This window comes from Camelina sativa, chromosome 4, assembly GCF_000633955.1.
Source record: "Camelina sativa cultivar DH55 chromosome 4, Cs, whole genome shotgun sequence".
NCBI lineage: Eukaryota > Viridiplantae > Streptophyta > Magnoliopsida > Brassicales > Brassicaceae > Camelina > Camelina sativa.
This window is the reverse complement of record NC_025688.1, coordinates 1,828,164-1,844,483: the sequence shown is the minus strand read 5'-3', so window position 1 is coordinate 1,844,483 and position 16,320 is coordinate 1,828,164. Positions and strand designations below refer to the sequence as shown.

The 16,320-nt window shown below is 40.2% G+C and overlaps 1 pseudogene; it reads left to right on the top strand.

The window, feature by feature from the left end:
- On the top strand, positions 12,394-14,019 carry LOC104783455 (annotated as a pseudogene).

Here is a 16,320-nt window from a genome sequence, read left to right as displayed (position 1 = left end):
TTTTTTTTTTTTTTTTTTTCAAAACATCAACTTTCATTCACCTAACAAGTTACACTCTGTTTATCCACCAATACAAAATGCCTAATCCATAAAGGCATTGTTGAGTATAACTTAGGATCATAACTCCCAAAAGAGAGATTCCCTTGCTACCCGATCAGCTACACGATTACAAACTCTTGAGACATACACAATTTTGAAGTCCTGCTGGGAAGAGAGCAGACTTTTTATATCGTAGAGTGCAAATATTGGCCAGATCTCCTCACTGTTTAACAAATTAACCAAGCCCAAAGAATCCGATTCAAAGATAATCCTTGTAAAATTCAAACGGTTCATTTAGTGTATTGCCCCTCGCATTGCTTCCAACTCTACTTCCATCGCTGATCTTGCACATCGAATTGCCTATGCTCCCATCCAAAAAACATCTCCACTTTCACTACGAAGGACCCATCCCGTGCCACCTATTGTATCTTCTCTACTCCAAGCTCCATTGGTATTACATTTGACCCACTCTCTTGGGGGAGGTTCCCACTTAACAACTTCATTCCTTCTCGGTGCAGGATGTCCATTAGGTGCTTCATTATTCCCATTTCGCTGATACCATTCATCAGCATCCTCCAATGCCTTCACCATTGTATGTTGGGCGTTAAAATCTTTGCCTTTAAAGGTGAACTCATTACGAGATTTCCAAAGTCTCCATAGCATCCAGGGTACAATCTTATCCAGATCATCTCTTTGCGGATAAAACAAGGCAACATTCAGGACATAGTGCATATTTGCATAAAGAGAGTCAGACCAACTTCCTCTTGGAGGTGCTGGAACAAGGGATAATGCCCAAAACTACCTGGCATAAGTGCATTGAAACAAAAGATGATTCGTCGTTTCTTCTTCATGAGGGCACCTTGCACAGTATGCATCTCGAGATAGGTGACGGTATGACAAATTTTTTGCCACTGAGAGACAATTAGAAAGACATCTCCAGAGAAAATGTTGTAACTTTGGACTTGCTTTTGTTTTCTATACCTGGCTGATGAGAGGATTTAGACTAGGTTGGGACATTTCCTGAGGACTTTTCTGTACTTTAATAATCTGGGTGAGAACCCAATATCCAGACTTTACTGAGTATTGTCCTGTTCTTGCATAATCCCAAGTATAACCATCTGCCCTATTACCTCCAACAAGCTGTATGTTCTCAATTAAATTCCTATCTTCCCCGTCAAAGAGCATGTCCAAAAGATCCCGTCTCCAAGTCCATCTATCTTCCTCCATTATATCTTTAACCTTCACCAAGTTTGAGACTGAAGAGTGCAAATCTGGGTGAACAATGTTAACCTGTTGGATACTCCGAGCAGGTTTGGAGTGAAGCCATTGGTCATGCCATAAGTCCACAGATTCTCCATTGTCAATTATGGCTCTTGCACCTTGTTTCAGCAGTTCTTGTGATGCATGGATACTACTCCAAGCAAAAGAAGGTCGGGAGCCAAGCTTTGCCAATAGAGGGTTCGAGTTACGAAAGTAACGACTCTTAAATACCCTTGCCAAAAGCGAGTCAGGACAAGTCAACATTCGCCAAAGTTGTTTACCTAGGAGAGCAACATTATAAGCTTCAACATCCTTAAATCCCAGTCCTCCTTCGTTTTTTGGCTTGCTAAGGTCTTCCCAGGCTTTCCAATGCATGCCTCTTGACTCCTGATTATTGCTCCACCAAAAATCAACCATAATTGATACTAACTACTGACAAAATTTCTTTGGTAGCTTAAAACATGACATTGTGTGAGTAGGCAATGCCATTGCTACCGCCTTTAGGAGAATCTCTTTACCACCAAAAGAAAGGAAATTTGTCTGCCAACTTGAGACTTTTTGTTGTATCTCTCCTTGAGGAAGCTTAAGTTAGTAATCTTGGAACCACCAAAAGTCTCGGGTAAACCCAAATAGAAGCCTTCTCCCCCCTCCTCAGTGATGCTTGATAAGGTTTTTATAAGGTCGCATCTCTCCTGAGGTATTCGCTTCCCGAAATAGATACTGAACTTTTGGTAGTTAAAGCGCTGACCTGATGCTAAGCTATATTCGTCCAAAATACTGATCAAATGTTGAAGTTCTTCATCATTCTCTTTGGAATAAAAAATGCTATCATCCGCAAATAGGAGATGAGAGACTGGAGGAGCACCTCTAGCGACTTTGAGCCCTGTGATCTTACCTTCACTCTCCGCCTCTTGCAGCATACGTACCAGTATTTCTGAGCACAGGACGAATAAGTAAGGAGACAAAGGGTCTCCTTGACGCAAGCCTCTAGTCGGATTGATTTCTCCATGAGGTGTTCCATTGATTAACACCTGATAATTTACTGTTCCCACACAAGCCATGATTAGTCCAATCCATTTCTCTGAGAAGCCCAGCAGCTTCAAAGCATCTTGTAGAAATGACCATTCTACTCTATCAAACGCTTTAGATATATCGGTTTATATGGCTATGAACTCCTCTGAACATTTGTTTGGTGAATCCAATGCATGGAGAAGCTCATGTGCTACAAGAATGTTATCCGTGATTAGTCTCCCTTTAATGAAAGCAGCTAGAGTTTCTGACACCACTCCAGGCAACACCTTCTTGAGCCGATTGTACACTACATTACTAAGACTAATTGGCCAAAACTCAGTCAGTCTCTCTGCTTTCAGCTTCTTTGGAATCAAACAGATATTGGTCTTATTCATCTTTCTATCCATACTGCCTGAATGGAAGAAACCTTGAATCAGCATTAACAAATGTTCTCCCAATACGTCCTAGTGCTGTTGATAAAAGTGTCCTGTCATGCCATCAGGTCCAGGACTTTTACTCGGATTAATATCAAAAACAACACGTTTGACTTCTGTCGAGGTTACCTCCTTTAATAATTGGTCATTACCCCTCCACAGTTTATCCGTAACTTTATGCCCTACGTCCTCAGAGGTGAATAAGAGTCTAAAATATCTCTCTGCCAACCGACCCAAGTCAATGTCTGCAAACCATGCCTTGCCATCATCGTCTAAAAGCCTTTGAATCCTATTTTGAGCCATTTTGTTCTTTGTTGCAGCAGTTCTTTGTGTTCTTGTCCCCATTGTTGAGCCACGTGAGCCGACTTTTATCCTTCCAATACGTCTCTTCATGATGATACTCAACATTCAGATCATTCTTGAGCCGGATTAACTCTTGTTTGTTAAAAGGATGCTGTCGAGTAGTCAGATCAATTTGATGGTGAAGAGCATGAATCCTTCTTGCAGACCTAGGCTGATTCTCTCTCTTCCATTTGGATATTTCCTTCCGGCATTCAGCAATCCTGTGCATCATTGATTCATGAGAGACCGAGCCCCTTCTATTCCAGAAGTTAGAAATAACCTCCTTAAACCCTTCCCTACATATTCATCTTTGATCGTACTTAAAGCCAGCCCACTGCTTTCTTTTTCCCCCATCAAGCTCGTAATAAGTGGACTATGATCCGAACTCACTTTTTGGAGATACTCTGCCTGAGCTTGAGGGAATTATTCCATCCAAAGCTGGTTAGCTACTGTCCTGTCTAACCGGCATTGCACCAACTCATCATTTATGTTTCCATACCAGGAAAATTGATAACCAGTGTGTTTTATTTCCCACAAACCTCACATAGAGAGCATCTGTCTAAATTCAACACAAGTCGCATCCCTTCTTTAATGGACCACCAATCTTCTCTGAAGGGTCAACTAATTCATTGAAGTCTCGCGTTAGCAGCCAAGGGCCTCTTCTAGTCACCCCAATGCGAGAAAGCCTTTCCCATAAGAAACCTCTCTCACTTTGAACTGGCTCACCATAGATACAAAGTTAAGTAAAATTCCTTACCCTGCTAGTTGACCAAGGTATCTATCATCCGCTTATCTGCCTGCAAGACCTTAATCGAAACAGATTCTCTCCACATCAATGCCAAACCCCCACTCTTACAACTGGCTCCACCGTGAATAAATCAAAATAACCCAAATGATTTAGAACATTCTCCAAAGAACCTCTTTTATTCTTGGTCTCACAGAGGAATGTTACCTCCGGGAAGTACCGACCTCGTACTTCTCTCAGGTGTCGAACTGTAGGGATATTTCCCACCCATAACAATTCCATCTCAATATTCTCATATTGATTTCGAAGGGTTGGAATTAAACATCAACCCTTCTTTCAAATTAGCTCCAGATTCCCCGAAAAGAATTGAAGATTGAGCTGCTACTTGAGCAGAATGATTCGTCGGATAAGCTGCTACATGAGCAGAATGAGAATATATCGAAGCAGACGCTCCTGATTTAGGACTCAAACTAGCCGCATGTAAACCCAATCTATCAAAGACAGTGGGAGAATTCTTCTTCTTTCCTCCTGAATCTCCACCACTTCCCAATCTTTCAAAAACAGAAGATGTGTCACCAGTTTTTGCTTTCTTCGACTTTCTTTCCCCACTATTACTGAGACGTCTCTTCTTTGAAGGAGAGCAAATGGATTCTCCTGAACTCTTCGGTCCATCTCCCCTCGTTATACCTTCCGCTATACCTTCCTCTACCATGTCCTGCTGGATTACTAACCCCTTTGGTCTCCACTCCTGGACAGCTATAGTCTATTGCCTATGCTCATGACCTCCAGGCCATTGCAACCTATCCTTTGCTTTCTTACTAGGAATAGGGGGTTCAGAATTCACAGGTGCAACCTTGTTATCCATCAGCTGGACATCCTTCCTTTTATACTTCTAGCAACATTCGGATAATCTTTCCTATTTCCTCGTTTTGAAGCTGATTTCTGTACCAACATAGGACAGTTTGATTGATCATGTGTGAGCCTCATACACAAGAAGCATACCTTCAGGAGCTTTTCATATTCAAGTTCCACTTTGAACACTTCTCCCGTAGAGAATCTTGCATTCTTGACAAACTCAAGCGGTTCATCCGCCTTATACCAAGCCCTAGCTCTCACATATTCCAACGAGTTTGAATTTTTTGCATGTAGCTCAATCACTTCACCTTTGCCCCGAGGCTCAATAATACTCTCCATTGCCTTCTTCTTTAAGAAATGAATAGGTATGTTCCTTATGCGAACCCAGAAGAGGATTTTGTTGAGAAAATCTGGTCCTGGATTGGGTTTCCATTGATCAAGCAAGACTATCCACCCATTAACAAACCACAGACCTCTAAACAAGACATGATAAAGGTCACCTTCCGTTTCAAAGATAAACTGGACCCGGTTATCTCCCACTCCTCTTCCACGAACCCTATCATCAAGACCCCAGATAGCAGGTAGAGCTTTAACTAATCCCCCAACCTTATGAGTTGTAGGGTTCAGACAGCAAACAACCACGCTCATCGAGTTCTCCTCTATCAAATCGTTATTTTGGAGATCTGGGATTTCTGCCTCTTCGCCTTCGTTGAGCAGATTTCGTTCCCTTAGTTCGTCCATAAGAGACAGCTCCTTTTTTTTCCTTGGTCGATTCATGACTGCAAGCTTTTAGGACCAGACGCAACTCTCAACCACAAAACAGATCTGAAAACTAAGTGTAGCTGACTGTCCAGATCTGTATTTTACAACGGAGTAAACGAAGCCACAAAGGCCTAATGAACAGCAAAAAAAGGCAAAACCAAACTGCCGAAAGAGATCTAAGGTTGCTAGTGTAAGAAGATGAGATCGCCGCCTGAGCACCTTAGCAAAACCCTAGCCGCCATTTTCCTTTGCCTTTCCGGATCGATTTTGTTGTTTAATCTTACTATTCGATAGTTATAAAACATGTTTAGCTTGTTCAATTGCATAATGTTTGTTTATAGAAATTGTTAGAAATATCCATTTATAGAATATTTCTAACAATTTCTCAAGTTTTTATATACATATTTTACATATTTATTTTTATAAATTAATTATATTTATTTTTTCCTTCTCTTTTAAGATCCATTTCAATAATAACAATAATTTGTATTTTTATCATCATCATTAATGATGGTATAAAATAATTTATAAACTTTATATTCATAATCATTATAACAGTCTGATATTATTGTGGTATTTTTTTTTAATTCCAAAACAAACTAAAACCTATTCTATATGTTTTTTCATGCACACTTTTTATATATTAACCTTTTTATATGTATTTGTATTCACTATAAACAAGAAACATTTCATACTTAGTTTTCTACAGTCACACAATTTATATTTTTATGAGTGCAAACATCTCTGCAACTGCAAATCAAGCTTGGATTTTGCCGTAAATTTTAGTCAACACCATTCATTTATTGTTTAAGAAACTCTGGCCATGGAGAAAACGAGAAAGACTCATCTCTAGATCGAAACCAAGGTTCAGGTTAGTCTTCCATTTTTTTTATGTTCATGAAATTGTAGTTATAGTATCTCTGTTTATTTTGGGATCAACATACACCTTGCTTTTGTTTTTCTTCGATGGATTTAACAATTAATGTGTGGCTTCTTCGATGGATTACAACATTTATTTAGAAATTTATTTTTTAAAAAATATTTTTTAAATTTCTTTCATGTTTTTATAAATAATAACCCTCAAAATAACATTTGTTTAGTAGTAAAGATATAATTTATTTAAAATATTATGTTAGTATAATTAAATTGTCTTCTAATATATATATTTTTTCTTAAACTATACTCACGGGAGAAATACTTATTTCTTTAAATTGTCTTATTGCTTTAAATAATGTGCAAACATGAAAGAAATATAAAGAAAGAAAAAAATAAAAGTTTTGTCGAGGAAAGGAAAAGGGATATGTGGGTTCGTTTAGTTAGGCCCAATTCTTTAGGATTCGTACAAGATGTGTCAAAAAAACATAAGTGTTAAGGTTATGTTTTGTCGGTTTTTATATTCCCCAATTCCTCGAAACTGATTTTAACCAGTTCCTCCTGAAATTGGGAAATCGAATTTGGGCAGGAGAAGGCAAGACACGGGGTTATAAATTGAGAGCACAATGAATTCATGAGGGTGATAACGATAATCAATAACGCAACAAATAACTAAAGATAGAAATGATAAACGATACAACGTTCATAGAAAACGCAGCAACATCATCTCACCAGCAAGAATCTCGAGAGAGAAACCGGCTAAACGATGAGGAACAAGTTGTTAAAAAGTTTTACAAACCCAGATTATTTTGTAGATAAGAAGGAGAGCAAGCACTTGTTCTTTATATAACTAATATCGTTAACATTGTTAACGTTTATTAACCGCCGTGACGTTGACATTTCTGCAACTGACCTTCTCGACTTCACAGCTCATTAGTACAGCTCACCATTATTCGCACGTGACTCTATTCTTCTTATCCTCTTCACAAGTGCCAAATGCCAGCTCCCAAATGTTATATCAAAGCTCTCCTGTTCGAAGAACCTTGACCAAAAGGTTCAAAAGCTGGAAACTTCTTCTGCAAGTCAAATAGGTACCCACGTTACCTCATCTTCAATCTCGTTTGTCCACTGTACCAATACCATTGTTGCAGCTCGTCCTTGCCTCTTAACCATCTTCCGGTCCAAGATAATCACAGGTTCCTTGAGAAGAACATCAACAACCACATACGGTAGTTGAGTCGAAGTGAGCACATTACCTACTACCGCTTTTAATTGGGAAACATGGAACACAGGGTGCACCATGGAACCTTCAGGCAACATCAGTTTGTACGCGACCTTACCACAACGATCAACCACCTTATAAGGTCCGAAGTACTTAGGAGACAACTTCTGACTCTTACGGACTACCACTGAACCTTGACGATATGGCTGCAACTTCACAAAAACAGAGTCACCAATAGCAAATTCCCGTTCAGAACGATTAGAATCAGCAAACTGCTTCATCCTGTGTTGAGCTCTCAATAAATGGAACTTCAAGATCAACAACATACGTTCCCTCTCCTCCAAACTTCGTGCTACAACAGCCACCTTCGATTCACCAGGCAAGTATGAAAGATGTATTGGAAGAGCTTGACCATAAACCGCTTCAAAAGGACTTATTTGAGTTGCAGTGTGGAAATTAGTATTGTACCAAAGCTCAGCGAGAGGTAACCATTGACACCAAAGATGGGGACGATCACTGCACATACAACGGAGGTATGTCTCTAGACAACGGTTCAACACTTCGGTCTGCCCGTCACTCTGTGGGTGATACGCACTGGAGAAATTCAACTCCACCCCTTGTAGTGCAAACAACTCCCGCCAAAATGTGCTAAGGAAAACCGTCTCACGATCACTGACAATGGTACGCGGACATCTATGGAGTATATAAACTGTATCAAGCAATGCGTGAGCAACCGACATTGCAGTATATGGATGTGCCAAAGCCATAAAGTGAGCTGCCTTTGTTAACCTGTCCACCACAACAAATATGACAGTCTTACCAGAAGATTCAGGCAACCCATCAATGAAATCCATAGAAAGATCGGTCCAAATTGCTTCAAGAATCTCCAGAGGTTGAAGTAGACCAGGATAAGTCGCTGTATCGTACTTACATTGTTGGCATATAGTGTAACTTATTATATAATTTTGAATATCAACTGCCATTCCACGCCAATAGAACAACCCCTTAACCTTCTGATATGTAGCGTCCCTGCCTGAATGTCCCCCAGAACCCGAGCAATGCATCCATTGTAAGATGAAATCATGGAGTTGCTGATCGTTAGGGACGACAATCTTGCTTTTCCTCCTTAACACAGACTATACCCACGAAAAATGCTTCTTGGCGTTTGGATTCGAAGAGAGCTCAGTAATGAGTTGTTTTAACTCCGTATCAGTTTCATAATGACTCTGAATATCCTTAAGCAGATCACATTCTAGTACTGACATAGCCATGTGAAGTACCTCTGCACCATCCACTTGAGAAAGCGCATCTGCAGCTACGTTATCTTTCCCTTGCCTATACTGAATCTCATAATCAAATTCCAGCAATTTGGGAAGCCACTACTGCTGTATTGGTGTATTCAACCGTTGCTCGAGAAGATATTTGAGACTTTTTTGATCTGTTTTAATAACAAAGTGATTAGGCAACAAGTAGTGACGCCATTTCTGTACTGCAAAGACCACAACTAATAGCTCTTTCTCATAGATAGACAAGTTAAGCTGCTTACCCTTCAAGTGTCGACTTATAAACGCCAAGGGATGTCCTTCTTGTATCAGTACCGCTCCAATCCCCTTGGTACTAGCATCAGTTTCAACAAGAAACGGTTTGTCGAACTCAGGAAGAGCTAAGACCGGTGCATTGTACAAAGCACTCTTCAAGCTAGTAAACGCTTCAGTAGCTTCTTTTGTCCACCCAAATGAATTTTTTTTTGTTAAAAAAGTTAATGGTCGTGCAATTGTCCCAAAATTCTTGACAAAACGTATGTAGTAACCAGCTAATCCCAAAAATCCTCTTAATTGTTTGACATTAGCAGGTGTTGGCCATTCAGCAACAGCGTTGACTTTGGCAGGGTCCGTAGACACACCACCAGCAGCAATAAAGTTTCCCAAATACTCAACTTTTACTGTTGCGAATGCACATTTACTCTCCTTGGCAAATAACTTGTTTATACTATGACTAACATGGTTCGTCATAGTATAACTATAAACCAATATGTCATTGAAGAAGACTAAAACAAAGTTGCGCAGAAACTTCTTGAAAACCGAATTCATCAGACCTTGAAATGTTGTAGGTGCATTTTTTAAACCGAAGGACATAACCAGATATTCGAAATGGCCATTGTGCGTTTTGAAAGCCGTCTTATGCACGTCCACATGTTCCATCCTAACCTGATGATAACCAGCCCTTAAATCGATTTTAGAAAACACTGCAGAACCTCCCAACTCATCCAATAAGTCCTAAATCAGCGGAATAGGAAATCTATTCTTGATAGTCAACCCATTCAGTCCCCTATAATCCACACACAACCTCCATGTTCCATCTTTTTTCTTTAGTAACACCACCAAAGAAGAAAAGGGACTAGAGTTTACTCGAATGGTACCAGCCTTCAGCAGATCCTGAACAATCCTATTAATTTCATCCTTTTGATAAATGGCATAACGATAAGGTCGCTGATTAACTGGATCAGACCCTTCCTTCATAACAGTTTTGTGATTAAAGCTGTCTCTGAATGGAGGAAGACTTGTTGGTTCCTCAAATATATCAGAGTAAGTCTGCTTCAGCTGTAAAACCGCAACATTGGTAGCATTCTCATTATGACTCGTCTCTATAGCAAATAACATCATATCTTCTTGTCATGCGACCTTTTGAGCGCTAATCATAGAAATTTGAACCACTTATATCTCCTGAGTTTTATTGAATTTTGAGGCTTTCACCATTCGTACTGCACCTGGTTTTATTCCATGAAGTAAAATTCTCTGATTCTTCCACCAGAATCCCATCTCTAACTTCTGCAAATTCCACGTCATATCGCCTAAGGGAACCAACCACTGGACACCTAGAACCATATCACATCCTCCTAATGGTATTATCATGAAATCATCCTTGAAAGGAGTGCTTTGGAATGACCAGTTAAACTGTGACACCCTCCCCTGTACTCCGAGTCTACTCCCATCAGCAACGGTCACTCGAGTTATTCCTGCAGATTGCAATGCCACACCTAGAGTTTTAGCCGTATGTGGATCCATGAAGTTATGAGTTGAACCAGTATCCAACAGAATAAACATAACCTTCTTCCCATGAACCCCTCTCACCTTCAGTGTTCGATAATCTTGAACACCTGAAACAGCACTGATCGATACCATGGGTGTATCCTTCTCTTCTTCCATTAATGACCTTCGAGTTTTTCCATTCACCATTTTCATCCTCCACTTCAATCATAAAAACTTCAGATTTCTTGTGCTTCAAATAGTGATCGGGAGTGTACTTCTCGTCATAGATGTAACATAACCCCTTGGCTCGCCTCTCACTCATTTCTTCTTGAGACAGAAACCTCATATTCTTTGGTGCCTGAAGACTAGTTTCCTCCGAATTAGCATGACTTATTTGCTTCACTGTGACATGGTTTTTTTACCAAAGAACTTCCAGCATTTGACTTTGGTGATGACCACCCACTACTTTTCTGTTGAGGGTGAGCCTTCTCATACAATCGTCCCAACAACAAGCATTGACGAACTGATTGGGGTTGAAACATGTAGATATGCATTTGTGTGTCCAACCTGAGTCCCGCCAAGTAAGCTCTCATCAGATAATCTTCAGATAGAGTCACCATGTTCCGAATCAACTCAAACCGCTGATGATAGTCTACAATACCATACGTCTCTTGTAGCTGTTTAAGTTCAGCGATCGGATCATCCAGCACATCTTCAAAACGCTCCTGTAACAACAACTTATAAGACGTCCAATCTTGCAAAACGTTTCTTCCCAATGGGGTTTTGGACCAAAGATTGGTGCCAAGCCGCTGCATGACCATCGAAATGCATTGCTGCCATCTTCATCTTGAAATCTTCAGGGGTGAAATCAAGAGAGAAAACATCCTCCACCTTGAAAAACCACTCTGATATGCGTTCTCCATTGAATCTGGGAAAATCGACCTTCCCGACCCGAGTTAACCCCGAGTAGTGATTCTGATAACCTGATCCATCACCTCTGTTTTGATTACCCGAACCATCTCCTCTGTGTTGATAACCCGACCCATTACCTCTGCTTTGATATCTCGATCCATCTCCTCTGCTACGATCAGAACTCTCCACCAAGTGCTCCGGCGTTGTCGATATTACCGGTGCTCCACCATCACTGATTTGTTTTCCACTGGATGAGGGTTGTTGTCCAGGCCTCATCTTCACCATTTCAAAAATATCGGCGATGTTTGCATCAATTTTTTTTATTTTGTTCAGCAATTGCAACTTCTAAAGCTGAAGTTCGATCAAGTACATGAGCGATCTCAGAACTCAGTGTAGTTTCCGTCACTGGAACCACCGATCCACCCGTTTCCAACACCTCGTCAGCTCGAGTAAGCTGAGATCTCGTTTCCACCGCCATCGTTTCCATGGATTCGCTTAGCTCTGATACCAATGATAACGATAATCAATAACGCAACAAATAACCAAAGATAGAAATGATAAACGATACAACGTTCATAGAAAACGCAACAACGTCATCTCACCAGCAAGAATCTCGAGAGAGAAACCGGCTAAACGATGAGAAACAAATTGTTAAAAAGTTTTACAAACCCAGATTATTTCGTAGATAAGAAGGAGAGCTAACACTTGCTCTTTATACTACTAATATCGTTAACACTGTTAATGTTTATTAACCGCCGTGACGTTGACATTTCTGCAACCGACCTTCTCGACTTCACAGCTCATCAGTACAACTCACCATTATTTGCACGTGACTCAATTTTTTTATCCTCTCCACACGTGCCAAATGCCAACTCCCAAATGCTATATCAGAGAATAAGAAGAAGAGAGATGGCTTCGGTTGAGAAGAATCAGAAACTCTTTACAATCAAACAAGCTGCTTTGTTGCTCTTAGGAAGACAAGTCAAACGAAGAAGAAAAACAAGAAGAGAGTCTGAGGAGATTCATATACCTAACGATATCGTCGAAGAAATCCTAGTAAAGCTCCCGGTGACATCGCTCCTCAGATTCCAATTTGTGTCAAAACACTGGAGAACTCTGATCAGGTCGAAGGGTTTCGAGGAAAGACACATGTCTCATCAGCAAACACAAGATCCTAAACTCCTTTTTGTCTGTGATGATTTGGTAGATCGTGCAGCCAAAGCTCTCTTTTACAGTCATTGGCTTTGGGGACAACGTCTGCTTCTGTGGAAGATAAAGAGAGTTTGGAATTCAGAGAGTTCAGGGGGTTTCTCGAGATTTCCGAGAGCTGCGATGGCCTTGTCTGCATTTACGACATGACGATAACAGTGGAAGTGATAATCCGGCCACAACAATGTTTTCAACACTCCCTCTAGCGAAAATTCAGAAACTTCTTATAGAGTATACGGAGAAGGAGCCAGTTCCATTCATATTCTTTACTCGGTTTGGATTTGGGAAAGACTGCGTTACCAGGAGATATAAACTAGTTTGGCTGTATAATAAGTTTCCTGCTTCCACTACACTTAGCAAGAAGAAGGTAAGATGTGAGGTTTTAGATTTAGAGGAAAAAAATGGAGATTCGTGAATACTACTCCTCTTGATCATCATCACATCTTGTATAATCAAAGGCCAGTGTTTGGAAACGGATCACTCTACTGGCTCACAGGAGATGGAGAAGGAGATCCATCAACGAAAACTAAACTCATAGTTTTTGATATTCACACAGAGATGTTACAAATCATCCCAACACCTCCTCAACTAGATGCCAATGCTTTTATTATTTATAAAAGAAAATTATATATCTTTTATTTCTAATTTATTCTATTTAAAAAATCTTAAAAGTCATGTACCAAGGGAGGCCATAATATTATTGGCCAAATGAGTTGTGATTATATAATATAAAAGAAATCTCGCGGTAAAACATAAATATCAAACCGATAGTTATATAATATAACTGACCTCAAGTTTCTTTTTTTGGACTTAAGACCCTCTTTCTCAATTAGTGTCTTTGACTAATTTGTGAAGAGAGCTTTGTGGTTTATTACACGTTTTTATTCCAAGATTTCTCCATTTCAGCTTCCAAAGTTACTTTATTTTCTTAGATCTATTCTGCGAATTAGGGTTTATGTCTTGCTCTTCGGTGTTCTTATCTTAAAAGTCTAAAAGATGTCGTCGGCAATGGATAAAGTCCTCATGGCTGTCTTTGAAGAAGAAAAGGAAAAGCCTTTTGATATACCTGATCTGCCTGAATTCTCCTCAATAGTGAGGAATGAGCTTAGCCTCGTCGGAAGGGTTCTGAACCCTGAAAGTCAGCCAATGAACAAACTTCTTTGCAACATGCCTATGAAATGGCAAAAAGAAGGTCGAGTCAAAGGTATTGCTCTCACTAAGGAAAAGTTTCAGTTCATCTTCAATTCAGAATATGATTTACAAGATGTGTTGAACAAATATGCCCACACCTTCAATGAGTGGTCATTAGTTGTGGATAAATGGTAAGAGTTCCCGCCGGTAAATTACCTCCAGTTCATCTCGATTTGGGTGCAGATCTGGAATCTACCCATCAACTATTACACCAAAAAAGCTATCACAGCGCTCAGAGAGTTGATTGGTCAAGTTCTTGAAGTTGCTTTCGACCCGGAACAACCGCATCTACAAGAGTTTGTGCGAGTTAAAGTTCTTTTTGATGTGGCCAGACCCCTACGAAGATCCAAAATCATCAATCTACCAAAAGGAGGATCAGCCGAAGTTAGGTTTCAGTATGAGCGCATTCAAAAGTGGTGCTATAATTGTCAGAGGCTAACACATGAACGAGACTAATGTCCTCTGCTTATAAAGGAAAGACAGGATACTGCGGATGCTAGACGTATGGATCTACCTGTGGAAAAAAAGAAAAAGCCCTTACTTACCAAAGAATCTGACCCACTCTTTGGTGTTTTGAAGGAAGACCAAGTCGGTATCGATGCTGCTACTGGAAGACCAAAGATAGCAGCGGATGTATTAGAAGGCATGAGACAATATCTATTGGTCTCAGATGCAACAAAAAGGCTACTTCGAAGAGATAAATTTATTAAATCAGTAAGTGAAGTAGAAAAGGACCCCATTCTTCAGAAATCTGTCCTACGCCTTGAGCCACCACCAATAGTTCACTCGGATGTGAATAAGGACAAAGGAATGGTTTTTAGTTACGAGAATGTAGCGATTAATCTGGAGAACTCGGAAAGAGTATGTAGTGCAACTCAGTCGATGATGCACCCTGCACTTGAAGACAGTCAATCTTGGAACCTGGAGCCTTTCTCTCCCCTTTCCCTCCAAGAACCGGTGACCTTCTTTGCTCTATCCCAGCCTTTTCAGGTTAATCCAACGGTTTTCAGAACTGGTTCTTTAGGAGCTGGTTCTTCCGGGATTAAGCCCAAAAAGCCTGCACCAAGAAAAAGACCTTCAAAAAGCACTAGAAAGGCCAAACCACTGGAGACCTCGAGAGCTGGTAGTCTCCAAAATCTTAAGCTCGGGTTAGCGACTGGTAAAAGAAAAATGAAAAAGCAGTTGATGAGGGATCAAGCTCTGCGAAATCTTCTAAGCTAAACCCCTTAGAGGTAATCCCACAGGAGAGATTGCCCAAAGCGCAATGAACTTAATAAGTTGGAATCGTCAAGACTTGGGACGGTCTCAAGACTTGACAATTCATCATCTCAAAGAAATGCGTAAAAACCATTAGCCTGAGATTTTATTCCTAATGGAAACTATGCACAGTAGGAATGTGTTAGTAGATCTTCAAGTTTGGCTTGGTTATGAGAGGGTCTTCACGGTTGAACCAGTTGGAAAAAGTGGTGGTTTAGCCTTCTTTATTAAAAGCGGAGTTCAGGTGGATTTTAAGTTTGTAGATAAAAACCTGATGGATTTTCAAGTTCAATTTGGAGCAGTTTCGTTTTTTGTATCGTGTATATATGGTGATCCAGTCTTTAAAAACGAACAGAAATTGGGAGAGATTGAGCAGAATTAGAGTTGGTCGTAAGGATCAGTGGTGTATCCCTGGTGATTTCAATGATATCCTCCACAATGGAGAAAAACTTGGAGGCCCCAGAAGATGTGACTCAAATTTCAAACCCTTCTCAGAAATGCTTTAAACTTGTGACATGGTGGAACTTGCTAGCAAAGGTAATTGGTTTACTTGGGCAGGGAAGCGGTATGATTTATGGATCCAAAGTCGTTTGGATAGAGTTTTTGGTAATAAAGAATGGTTCTCTCTTTTCTCGGCTTCTAACCAACGTTTCATGGATATGAGAGGATCTATTGAAACTGATGGACTCTCAAGAGGAGTATCGAGGACATTTTAGGTTTGACAGTCGCTTGCTTTACAAACCAAATGTGGAAGAAGCAATCGCTCAAGATTGGGGGAATATTTCTATAGGAGCTGCAAGTAGTGTCTCTCAAAGATTAAGATTGTGCAGAAAAACCCTCAGTGCCTGGAAAAGGAATAATAATCCGAATGCAAAAGAGAACATCACGCAGTTGGAATCGGAACTAGAAATATCTCATCTTCATTTCCTCGAGCGATGGTAGTCAGTAATTTAAAACGAGAGCTAGCAGCAGCCTATCAGGAAGATGAAAATTTTTAGAGACAACGAAGCATGTATCAGTTGTTAAGAAGTGGGAACCGAAACTCAAGATTCTTCCATGCCTCGGTAAAAGAAAACAGGTCTAGACGGAGAGTTAAGTTCCTGGTGGACAAGTATGGAGTTGAACAAAAGTCTGAAGCAGCAAAAGGAGCAGTGGCCATTGATTATTTTCAGACCTTAT